The sequence below is a fragment of the Brachyistius frenatus genome, unplaced genomic scaffold (assembly GCF_029030835.1).
Source record: "Brachyistius frenatus isolate BFR_SWC_R1_liver_20210118 unplaced genomic scaffold, ASM2903083v1 Contig_32, whole genome shotgun sequence".
Lineage (NCBI taxonomy): Eukaryota > Metazoa > Chordata > Actinopteri > Embiotocidae > Brachyistius > Brachyistius frenatus.
The window spans coordinates 2,116,953-2,130,531 of record NW_027210631.1 but is presented as its reverse complement, the minus strand read 5'-3'; positions in this window follow the sequence as shown (position 1 = coordinate 2,130,531).

Here is a 13,579-nt window from a genome sequence, read left to right as displayed (position 1 = left end):
TATGGAGTCTAATGTGTCGTTCTTCAAAAGTTGCATGGTCTTACTTTTACTGTTTTTCTTAAATTGACCTTAAAGAAGCTTTGATTGAATGTCTCACTCAGTTTTTGCAATATCAATATTCTTTACACACTTTGCACACACAGCTGGTGAAAGCTGGGTTTAAAAGGTTGCAATAAACTGTATTGATCCTTGTGGGGAGACACAGGAACAAATGGTAATTGCAAACAGAGAAACGGAGTATAAACGCCACCGACAATAACAATGACACTTGAGAAGATCACGGTAATACTAATAAATAAAAGGCATGAAAAAAGGTGATTTTTGTTTGGTTTTAAATTGTATAAAAACACTATGTAAAATTACAGTTTAAAACCCTAAATAAAGCTATTCGAGCACCTCAGTCGTCACTCTCCACCTGACCTTTGACCTCTTGTAGAGTCTTCAGACACTCCTGGGTCGAAGACAGTGGCACCGAGTGTGTGCTTGACCCCTGATTAAGAGCCAAGAGACACCCACCCACAAATACACACAAACTTGTTGAAATAATGAGTAACTTTAAATCTCAAAGTGACTCCAGTCAGCAAACACTGTGTTGATTTGATAAACCTTCATGCTTTTCATCCTTTTGATACATTCTTTTATTCTCGGGCTCCTTGTCTTTTGGATGCCATCCCCTCCACCGCTAGCAGTTTTGAAAAGGCGTGAGTGATGCCGTCCTGGGAAATGATGGGAAAAGCCTTGCGCTGACAGCGAGCAAACAAACACTAAAGGTTTTTAATTTCAGGCCAAGCCCGCTGTCGACAGCTTGAACAAATGAAAGCCGGGGAAGGAATGAGGACGGGGGGGCGAACCAGAGCAGAGAAAGACCAACACGACACAGCGCTGATCGAGCCTCTTTCTTTAAAAAAGGAGAAATATCTCTCCCCTTTGTTGATGCTGAGAGCTCTTTGTCGAGACCTAATCTGATAACAGGGTGTGAGTGTTTTCATAGGCTCACCTCGTCACTGTTTACTGAGACCCACAGCCTCCAAATGGTGTTTGTGAAACCTGCTGTGCTACATCGAGTCCCACTAAGGGGAGTAACACTTCCAAACTGAAGTTTCATCTTGTTCTGGTTATTGGCCGACATTTCCAACGGATCCTCAATAGCTTCTCTGGGAAGGAATGTTTGGACGGCACAGTTTATATGTTAGCTCGAATGTCACGGCAATTAACTGATACTTTCTGCATGTGTGCCAGTCATTAATGAGTACAACATGGCTAGTCTGTCCACATGCAATGAATTCAATCTTGGCTGGATGATTTGTGGATTCAGATTACGAGAGTTTCAACTCCAACAAAGTGTAGAGACTGATGGAACTGCACAGAAATAAAGGCTTTTTGTGTGCTTTAGGTATAAAAAAATAATAAATTTTTTTTTTCATTTGTTAAAGTGAAAAGAAAACAGTCAGTACCATCACACCCAGTGAACCCTGTCTGCAAGTTCTGGCAGGCACTGTTGCGCAAACAGCTCTGCTTTTTAGAGCAACTGAGCTGTCAAATATTTATTGTTTGGTTGAGGTTTCAGCATGAAATCATGACATCAGTCATAGGAGCAACTCATCAAGGAAGGAAGGAGGAGGGGAAGAGGGGAAGAGGGAAGGAGGGGGGATTTCCCACTTTTCCCTTAGACCAACCCTGTCTGAGCCAAAAAGCCCAGATCTGTCCAGAAGGACTGCTGGGAGAGATGATGGATTGGTCTTTGGCTGATTCTCTTTGAATCTCATACAGGCTTTTGAAAGCATCAGTATACTGATATTTTTGGTTTGAAGCAGCAGTCTTTATGGTTAAGGCGACGATGCCTTTGAAAAGGCATATTACTCATTATTAGACACTCAATCTATCTACTAGAACCAGACTGCTGAAATAGCAACTCATTCAAGGGTCCATCTTGTAGGGGGTCAGTTTTTTTTTAAAGTTTTTTTTATTATGGTCCATGCATGATGTTTAAGCGTTGAATATTTTAAAATCTATCTTTGAATCCTTCTCATGCATTTCCAGATTACCGGGGAGCACATCAGCAGATTTCTTGCATCAGACTCCCCAACATCAGCATTTTGTGGTCAAATGAATTCATTGAAATTATTATTTAACTGTCTAATAGAGCCAGAGAGATTAAATCAACAATTTGGTGCTTAAAAGGCCTTTTTATTTATTTATTTATTTTTATTTTATTTTTTAATTAGCATTTGTTTTTATTATACCATCAAAAAATTGTTTAATTCAATGGATCAAACCTCTTTATAACTCTCCATCTCTCTCTGTTATCACTAATGGTCACATATCCCAAACTTTCAAACTACAACATGGCACAAGACAAGAATGCCCACTCTCCCTAATGCTGTTTGCTGTTTCCATTAAACCTCCAGCAGCAGCCATTTGACAAAATAATAGGATTAAAGGTATACATATGTATGAAATCCACCTATATGCAGACGATATTAATCTTGGAAGTCATAACTTTCAGCTGCCAACTCTCCAAAACTTCAGACTATAAATAGGTTTAAATGTAAATGTTGCTTTGTTGTGGGGAAAACTGGAATGCGGCATGAAGAACCTCCCATTCCCAGTAAGTGTTAATGGTAAGTAGTGTTTACTGACAGACCTGCCATGCGAGGTGCTCCCCTGCCATCAGGAGCTGCTGGAGGTTCAGTGTCTTGCCCAAGAACACTTCGGCATGCCGGCAGGTGGAATTAGGGATTGAACTGCCAACCTTGTTATTAATGGTCAACTTGCTCCACCATCTCAACCACAGCCTAAACTGTAACGTAAGGCAGCATCAAATACTTTTGTATTGATATCTCCTCCAAGTTTACACGATACTCAAGAACGTTGACGCTTACGTCATCAGAAGGAACGAGTCATCTGTTTCGCTGACTGGAAGATTAGCAGAAGTTAAGATGAGTATGAGATGTTTTCTCTTTGTCTCCAGTGCAATCAACATCGTTGGTTTAATGTATTAGCGACTACTGTAAATATATGATACACACACACACAGTTGTGCATCCATAGCTACTTCACAGCTCACATCAACATAGTTGGTACAAAATGTCATTTATGCAGAAAACACCATAAAGCCTAAAACTAAGCGTGTTAAAAACAAACTCCCAAAACAGAAATCTATAGTAACTTGTACACTCACACACCTTTGTCTCTGTTGAACTCTGGGATTTATTACCCATTTTTAAGTTTGTTTGATAGAAAACTGTTTAAATAACTGCGCTAAATAATACAAAAAAAAACTCAGACAAAAGGGAACTTCATATTAAAACAGAATGTCATGACTGATGCTTAATGGCCCATATATCTGTCTAACGGTGCTGAAACTCTGCTGAGAAATACAAAAATAATCCCTCGCTGGCTCAATATGTCATGTGCGTGTGGGCCCACCCAGAAGAGTGACTGCAGCCATTTATATTTTTTCATAAGCTATTTTATCATCTGCTCTGTTGTGCTGAAAACGTACACACATCCTCCCACTCTGACGAATCGAGCTCCAGATGGAAAACGGAGCCATCTTTCCCCCAGCGTGAGGACGGGCATCTCAGCACTCTTTTCATAACAAAAGAGTTTGAAATGTTTTCCAGACTGCATGGCAGCAGCCGCTATGTGTGGCGACTCCATCAGCGTCTTGGATAATGTCTTGGCACTGTCGACTCAGTTTCTGAAACATAAATAAGGCTGTTGCAAGTGCTGGCTGGCTGGCTGGCTGGCTGGCTAGCTGGCTGGCTGGCAGGCAGGCAGGCAGGCAGGCAGGCGGGGGCTCCAGCGGGCCCCTCCCTAGATGTTCAGTGCCCCCTCCTTTGGCGGGGGACAATTCAAATGCTCGTGTTGGCTGAAAATAGGTGGACACTTTCACTGTGATGCTTTATTTCAAGTTTTTAGCGGTGCGGCTTTTCAAGCCAGATAGCGCTACCATATTTCTGTCCAGACTTACAGTGTGTCTCCAGGGTAAAACGTGATTTATGGAGCTATAAACTCAAATCACAGTGCAGCATTAATGAAAACGGTTATCTGATATTCGCTATGATTGCAGAGTATGAAAAAGACACTTAAAGCGAAATGAATGATGATTTTAAAGAAGCTAAAGGAGGGCAAAAGGTGCAAGTTGTATGAGAAGCCAGATTGAAAGTTAAGGTGGGAAAAAAGGACAGAGAGACAAGAGGGAGAAGGAGGAGAGGAGGCCTGCAGAGGCTAACAAATCTATCCTGGCCTGAATTACTATCATTATTGTAATGACTCTGTAATGTTTTCTTTCCTGGACCAGTAATTGTTACCAAGCCCGCTGTTCAGAAGTGCAGGTGGACAAATTGCTGCCGAGAATTACTTTCCATGATAGTGAGGGGAACATAATCATTTCCACAATCCAGGCCTCAAACAGGACTTTTCCCTCTCAGTCAAACCGTGTAACCGAGTTACATCGAACTATTGCACAAAATAAAACAAGGTATTCAAATACATTTTGCTTCCGGGATAGAAATGAGTTCTATTCAGTCACCTTATTGTATACTCTTTACAAAGTAGTGCACTCTATAGCTTACACATTATTTCTCTAAAATCTAGTACAGGATCATGAAAGATGCTTTTATAGAAGAGAATATGGAAGGATTGCAGACTTTTCCTGCCGCTCTCCCGTCTCTCCTGCTCTCCACATGAGCCAGAGTTGTGTTGTGTCCGCATGTATTGACCCTTTTAAACTTCCATGGTCCATATAACCCATATGAACCCCCGCCCACCACCACCTGCGGCAAACTGTCCATGACTCTTAAAACCAGCCAGATGTTGCTCTACGTCCAGGATTCCTGAGCGCTTTCATGACAAGGATTGATGCAATTTGGTTTGGTGAGGTGGGAGGAGTTTTACTGTCGGCTAACACGTACACACGCTTGTCTTTACTTCATCTATGAGCAAATGATATCTCATTAAACTAACCTAATTAGTGAAATCATTGTATTGCCTTCAACATGCCTTTTCTACTCATAGCTTTCTCCTACATTTCCCAGAATGACTTTCAACAACCCTCCAGGCAACATGTCTGGACTTGTTGCTCTCAGCGGTTTCAGAAAATGAAGACAGTTGTACTACAGCAGGATTTTTAAGTCCAAAGAAAGTCATTGTTACGCCTCCTCTTTTTGAATTGCATTCTGGTCTGTGTGCTTCATAGAGTGGACTGCAGAACATCAGTGGATCAGTTTCTGATCTTCAAATCTGAGATCAGAATGACATCAGAACCTTAAATGTTCATATTTTAGATTTCTGAAACATTTTTGTCCCAGCTTTTAACCCACTTATATCACTTTGTCTGTTTGGTTAGTTATTCAAAAAATTATAAATGACACCTGAAAAAAGCTCAACTTTATAATGATCCGCATGGCAAATAAGTATAAAATAAGAAAAGCCCCTCTTAATAGATCAATGTTTGCAAAACCATAATGTGTTCCAAACTAAACTAATCCATACTTTACAGAACTGTGGACCATTTACATACAAAAATATTACAAACCTGTCTAGCGGTACAAACAACACTGATGAGAGCCGTGCTAGAGAATCAAAACAGTAAAGTGGACAGCCACAAAACCAAAACATTGAACTGAAAGATACTAAAATGTTCTGGAGAGATGGGAGCAATAGCAATCAAACAATATTTCTCTGTGAGAGTGTCAGGAAGACCAACCGCTTTCATTTCACATTTAGTATTGTGAGCATTGTTAATCTAAAAAATATTGAAGTGCAGCTTTAATGAAAGCAAAATAGTAAAAATTAGATGACTCCTGAATGAAAACATTTTTTGAAGCTTATCGTATAAACGGTTCTTAGAATCCATTCATAAAATGGCGGTAGCCTTAGCAAGGTATTTTCTACATTGTATTACAGTGAATTTATAAAGCAGCCTTGGAAATTGCTGCATGCTGCATCCCATTAACAGACATTAGTGTGACAGAAGCTTTTTTTCTCCGTTTCTTTTTTCCCACCAGCGACTCTCTTTTCAGTCCCAGATGGCCGTTCACTGAGTTCTTTAAAGTCCTTGTAGGCGAACATACATCAAAAGGCGAATGCCACATCTTTTGAAAGTGTTGTAATTACCAGCATGAATGCAACACATATGTGACACACACTGCATCAATCATACAGTAACACCTGATTTTAATCACCTCACCATGGCGGCAGTGATCGTTTCGACACCCGCGAAATAGCTGAGCGCAAAATGCCCGTAAGAGGAAAAGTGTTATATTAAAAACTATAATTTTCAGAGAACGAGCACATGACAGCCATCGGCCCTCATTGTTTTCATGAAATGAGAAACAGTCTTCAATAAGCATGTTGTTGTCCTTGCAACAAATTTGAAGAAGGAGCCCTGACATCATAAAAACATGTCGTTATTTGACCCCACAATTCACAAATAAAAACACAAAAATGTCATGTTCTCGATGACAAATGACAAAGTGGAGAAATGTTCGGAGAGAATTTATGCATTCCTGACCACAATGACATGGCTTTCAACCACTGGTAATCTGGTAACTGTGTGGCTGTTACACTGCACTTCCCAGAAATCACCTCATATTCAAGCAGTGGGAGGCAGAACTGGGATGTTTTTTATTGATGAGGTTTGAATTTCTGTCAGCGATGTTCTGCTCATGCATATATGTCATTAAATCCTGAAAGTTTCTCACAAGAAGCACATGGCATACAAGTTCTCCTCAGCTCTGGTGTTATGTTGTGGCAATGCAACAAACTGTAAACACATATTATTACCTTACAGGTAAGCCCACAAACAATTGCTGCAGCAGATAGGACAGACGAAAAGTGAGCAGTGGCATTTTTTCCGAGTTGTGTTTGTGTCCACATTCGCTCTCCTTTTAGCTGTTTTTGGTCTCCACCAACTCCCGAGGCAAATATGAACACATCAAAAAGCCCAGGAACTCCTCAGCGCAGCACTGTGATGTGCACGTAGCGGGGAAAGCTAAAACCTTCATCAATAAGTATCGCGGGTTACGTCAACATCAGCACCTCGGTTGCACGTGTTTTTGTGACCAGCTGGAGCAGAGAGCGCACATCGAACTCTGGAAGTCGGCAACTGAGACCCTTGAAATGCTTCAGAAAGTCTACAGCAATGAAGCAACGAGCCGGGCGAGCTGTTTGGAGAGTCAGTCGTGTTTCACGAGGGGCAGAACTTCACTGTCCAAGACCCAAGAAGCCACGGCAGACCAGGAGCGCAACCAGAAATCAACACAAGTTGAGGAACATGGACTCACACAGGTTATCGTTTCCTCTGCTCGGTGCACGTCGTGGCGCTGCGCTCAGCAGGAGCCGTCTCTTGACTCTCTGATACGCCCTCGGGTTGGCCTCTTGGCCTCTCTCTGTGCCACACAATGTTTGCCTGCTGTTTAACATATTCTGTGTTTTTCTAGCCTTGGTATTGAAAATGGCTGCAACGTAGAAATGATGTTGAGACCAGGAAGGGGGAAACTGTAAAACTGGTTCGTTAAAAAAAAAAAACAATTACAAAAATAAGATGAAAGAAAAAAACCTCTCTATAGCAGGAGGGAACATTAGATCTGTCGGTTTGCCACTAAAAGGGTTCCCTGTTACATTATACATTTTATCATTACTCATTTTCTTTTCTATTTTTAAAATAAAAAATATTGAGTTGAACAGCTTTAATTTTCAAACAAAGAAGTGAAAAGGTGAGCGCTAAAACACTTCACATAGTTAAAGCTCCAAAGGTGAAAACTTTATTGTCCTGTCACTTTAAGTCTTACTATATGGGTTTATATCGGTCTATAAGAGCTTTTCTTGGTATTCACATGGATTCGACATGCAGGGTTTTTTTTGCACAGCAATATTCACATATGTTATTATTCAGCCCCTGGCTTATTGTCTTTGGCCCTCACCCACCACAGTGTATGCCTCACCATGCTGTATGGGAGAGACATGTTTCTGGTCAGTGACTCATGCAGCATGTTGAACCATGTGAAACCACAGATCTGTGCCCTTGTGTTAGTCTGCCAGGAGGCCTGCAGTACTGTCAGAGCGTGCCTTGCGAGCTGTTTCCATCCTCTCTCAGCGAGCAAACTTGCAAACAGCTGCGTTTTCCATCAGAAGTGGTTTCTGGAGAGTCTTTTTTTTTTTTTTTTTCCCCTCGTCTTCCTCCGCAGGGGGAATGACGAGGATCAGGGGGATTGGGAGACAGGGCTGCAGATAAAAGTGAGACGTGCCTCGTACTCGGTGGTACAGTCCCTGCACACGTTTATTAACCTCAAAGTCTTGAATCGTGCAGACCTTCAGATTTACTGCTGCTGGAGACGACGTGAAGAGGGTCGCCGTGGCCTGTGGGGCAAAGCCAATCACAGTGTTTTCTTTCCTAATGAACTGTGAGATGAGTCATTTAAACTCCCATTAAAAGGAGGGACGTTTTAGTAATAAATGCTGCGTCTTGTTCTGACTTCAGGTCCGGTCTTGTGTGCAGTTTGTTAACTTAATGCAGGGATTAACAAAGAAAGCAAATCGTTCAGGGGGCCTGAGCATCAATCAGGTCTTCCTGCACTGTGCAGCCACACCTCCCCCGTCCTAGGTGTGTATTCAGTCATGCACGAGAACTCAGATACAGTGTGTATTTACATGGTGATACTGTTGTCAGCTCCTGAGGTTAATTTATAAGGCCAATGCAAAGTGAGGAGGCAGAGGATACAGGATGCAGTGTCAGAGCAACCTCTAGTGGATCCACATGAACGTTTAGTTTGGATTCAGAGAAGGGATGAAGACTGTTTCGTGTTTTGAGGTTGTTGTTAAAAATGTGATGCCTTTACAAAACAGATAAAATTCAATTATGACTCCGAATGGAATAGATCCACCAGAAATGTATGCATTAAGGGAAGTGTGGATGTTTAAGAGGCAGGCTCATGATTGGATCGTCTCTGAGGAAATCAAATCCTTCTCCCTTCTCGTCGGCGATAACGGAGCTGCCCTTCAGCAAGGCACCCGATCGATGGCCGTTTTAAACTGCGAGGCAACCCAGGGGGCAAAAATTATAGGCGAGGAGAAAGGTTGTCCCACATTTCCATCTTGGTAATCATGTCTGGGTTTCATATCATGATTTCAGCATCTCTCAACTTAAAGATTTGTGCGTGTAAATGACAACAACTTATTTTTCTAATGTGATAAATTATAGAATAAAATAAATTCACGTTGCCAGCATTGGAAAACATTGGCACATATTTAAGAAAACAGCATTAACTTCTGCCCGGTATATCGGGTAAATCTGGTAACAGAAAAGGTATGAAGCTCATTAACTTTTTGAATTAAGTGGCTTGTCTATGTCTAAATATATAATGAAATGTTTATCTGCACCAGACTAATCATTGTACACTCTGCCTGCGTCCTCTTTGCATCTTCGCTGGCTTCGTCACGTCACTTTGATTCTTCTCTTTACTCAAGTCACCAAAGTTCACCAGAAGATCAATTTTGTTTCTCCTCCAAAGGTAAGCCGAGCAAGTTCAGGTCGTATTCTGAGTGTGTTTACTTTTTTGTTTACTCTTTAATTGCCTTCTGGCTGAGACGGAGAAAAGTCAGTAGCCTGATCAATAGCAGCCGGTGTGGTGTTAAAAGCAGGACAGCGGTGCTGATCCTGCCTCGCTCGGCGGTGACTAATGACTATGATGTGTGGTGAAGATGCAGGGTCGGAAAAATAAACCCATGCTGACTTCGAGTGCACGTTAAATCGGGGAGATGATAATTTAAATGCTGGAAGAGTTCAAGATGTGTTCTCATTTAGATGTAAACTTCTAATGCTAGTTTGTTGTTGTGGTGGTGTTTTGTTATGGCTTCTCTAACCTGTCCAATTAAGTAAGTGCTCTTGATTCATGTGACCTCAGTGACCCCTGGTCCTCTTTTATCTGGACAGTTTGAATCTGAAGAACCAAAAATGCACTAAACTAAATATTACCCGACGATTTGGACCAACAAAAAGCAAAGGCGTAGCTGATTCTTCACATCCACGTTGATCAAGAACAACCTGCTAGTTTAAGGGATAAAACCTTTGATCAAACCAGGACACGAGGCCCATCTCTCGCCACAAGCTGCCCCAATTCCTCGCGACTATGTCGGAGACAAATGTCAGTAAAAAAAGGGCATTAATCCTTCCCTCACATGGGTCCACAGTGAAGACACGGTAATCCCTCCAGTTGTGGATGTTCAGGTTCAGCTGCTCCGCCCGCTGCCAGAGCTCAACCACACGACTGTGACAAAGCCTCCAGATTGGAGGACAGTTATCTGGACTTGTGAAACAGGAGATGAGAGGTCAAACTAAATTGGCTCACCAGAGACAGAGTCCACCCTTCAGGCAATCTCCAACTCCTCCCTTCAATGAATCGGAGGTCCCACCGGCCGCCCGCTCAGCTCCGAGAAGGCCGGCCGCATTTCACAAATGGGGCGAAGAGGAGGATGAGGTGATTCTCCGACGTCCTTGTGGTGTTTCACATGACGAAGTATTCAAAGGCAGGAGAGATTTCGGTCTTAGCGGTCTTCACAAGGCTGCAGGACTCGAGTCTCCGGACCTCTTCTCTGACCTCCAGGACTACAAATAAAAAGATGAAGGCATCAGTAATTTCAGCTGCAGAAACTTTTGATTAACCACGTTTGTTGTTTTTTTTAGATAAATTTGGTGTATGATGTTGTGCAGAGTTTTGCACAGAAAAGACTTGAAACATTTCTGTTGATGCATAAAGACCCTTTTCATCTCGAAGGCAACAGAATTAACTTCTTTTGTTATTTTAACTCCACAGCTCATTCAAACTCGGCATATTGCCAAGCTGATTCTGACAACAAAGGCTGCGACTTTGGATCAGATCCACACTGAACCATGCATTCTTTAAAGCTGCACTCATTGATATTTTTGTATTAACAATGGAAAATATGACAACGTGCCACTGGTTGTGACAGACTCAAAGAAAATAATCTACATATTCTGCAATTTCACCTCAACTTTACAGAGCATTTTAGCATCTTTCAGCTCATTGTTTTAGTTTTACGACACACAACTTTACTGTTCGTGTCATTCTCCCCTCAGACCAACCAGATCTTCCAGAATCTGCAAGCAGTTAAAGTCACTTTGTGCGACCTGTCTGCCACCAAATATCTGACGAAGACAGTAAGTCACTAGCCCGTGAACAAAAGTATATCCCAGGAAACAATATTTTGTACAGGGATTGATGGAGACCAAAACGAAGCGAAAAGGCTAAATAATATTGCAATATGGTCAGAAACGTAACTCCAAATTAAAGCTAATGTCTGCTGGATGGGAAAATATGCAAGAGCTCAAGGCCAAGAAATCAGCTGCTACAGATTGAAGCAAACCCGATCTGTCAGATCAACCTGGGGTGAATCATAACTTCATGTTTTGACTGAGAAGCGTGTCCAAGTTCATCAGTCACAAGTTCACTCTTAAATAAAGGGTTAATACTGATTTAAAAATGACAAAACACTGTGCTCTCTTCTCCCCGGTTCTTCAGGTTTGCTTCATATTCTCCTCTGCTCTGTAATTACCTCAAGTTCTCTTTTTATTACGTTGTCTTGTTTCTTTTCATTGTATTTTATCCTCCCCTCTGTTTGGCTCAGTCGTGCCTATATTTCCTTTCTTCTCTTTGTTACAATTCTCTTTTCTTTCCTCGGCTCCGTCCTCACTTCCACGACATATTCCTGGGCTTCCCGTTCAGCCTGCAGAGTTTATCAAATTACTTTCAACAAATATATGACTCACAATACTTGTCAAGGTTAGCCGAGCTGGCTGTTAGGATTTATTAATGAGCCTGTGGCTTCAGGGAGAGTTAATAAAAAGGAAAAACAGCCCTGCTCTTACCCTGGGACATTGTCCAGCGGTTGTTATGTTAATCACTTAGGCCTAATTAATACCATGCATATTATTAGCAAAATGAAGATTCAAATGCCAGCATGCGTTAATTACTGTTGTAGAAGTCATCTAGCCTACATTTCTCCCGTGAATGTTAACAGTCTGCCAGCGCTAATTTACCTGAACCCTCTCATGTGTGCCAGAAAATGAGGAAAAGTTTTCAGTCAGGAGAGAGAAGAATAAACTACATGTATTACAACAAATATAGGAGCTTTATGGTGTAATCTAATGGCCTCACTTTATTAAACAATAATCATGTCCATATTACCAATATGTGTTTCAGTGTTTTAGTGTTTGACTGTCCAGCCACATTTGCACTTAACTCTTCGACAGGATGTTCAGCCGTATCAGGATAATCTGCAGTTCACCTACTGTGTGCGTTTCAGGGGGATTTCCTGATGTAATCTCCCGTCCTTTTATTCCTAATAAACCTCATCCAATGTGCCACAAATCCCCCAACTTATTGTTGTTGTTATTGAGACAACATGGGAAAAGGAAAAGGACACTTAAGTAACTCACAACCGCCTTCCTTCTCTGTTTGACTTAAAATGAGGGAAAACAGTAAAAACGGCCACACAAGGCCAGACTGTAGTTTTGTAAAGAGCTTTTCTTGGTATTCACGTGGATTCGACACATTTTATTTTTTTTAATTTTTTTTTTGCACGGCAATATTCACACATATTATCAAACTGCAGTTTCTCCTTTTAAAGGTCATCTGTAATGCTTTGAGTTTTCCTTTCATCCAGATCAATAAAGATTGTGTCTTCACAACGAACCGCTGAGCGTTCAGCAGCACCTCCGTATTGCGCAAGACAATAAACAGAACAGGCTGTCGACAAGTTTTCTACGATTTCTTTGGTGAAACAAATGAAGACTGTTCGCAGTGACATCAAGAGACAAGTGAGAAAAATGTGTATTTGTGATATGAATTTCGTTATATGCAAGTTATAGATGGCCAAAGAGTTGTGTTCAAACTGTATAACATTATAGTCGAGTACGAAGACAATCATTGCCAACTTTAAACAGGTCCTTAATTAATCCTCAACTTGCACACATAATTAATTGATTTACATGCTCGCCCCCCCCCCCCCCACCCCACAGCAGTCGCACAGTGATTCCCTGCTGAGGAAGTTAATTGTCAGGTTAGACGGTTTGCCTCCAGAGAATTTGTGCAGTGAATTATAATGATCGCAACTTTTTCCTCCAATGTCAGTATTGCCTGTTAACAAGCTAATAATGAATTATCCCACTTCCATAAAGAACTTTACTTTGTAGGACAGATGCTGTTTGTTGGCAGTAGTGGAAACTAACCGGTCACCAAAGGATTCGAACAATAAAGTAGAAGACCATCCTCGTGGCCTTTTCTTTCTTCAGCTCCCTGCCACTTCTTTCTGTTTATGTTTCAGGTCCGTGTTGAAATCGCAAACGCACAAATATCAGTGGTCACAAAAACACGTCTATTCGTGTGCAACAGTCAGTTTCATTACGCTTCGTATTTCTCAAAATGTCAAACTATTCCTGTCAGGACAATAAATTAATTGTAATATCTCTATATTCATTATACATCTGCTAGTACTGCGATTGTTACAGGCCTCAAACATGAGTTGCCAGTAAGCAGAAGAAAAGTCCTGTTTT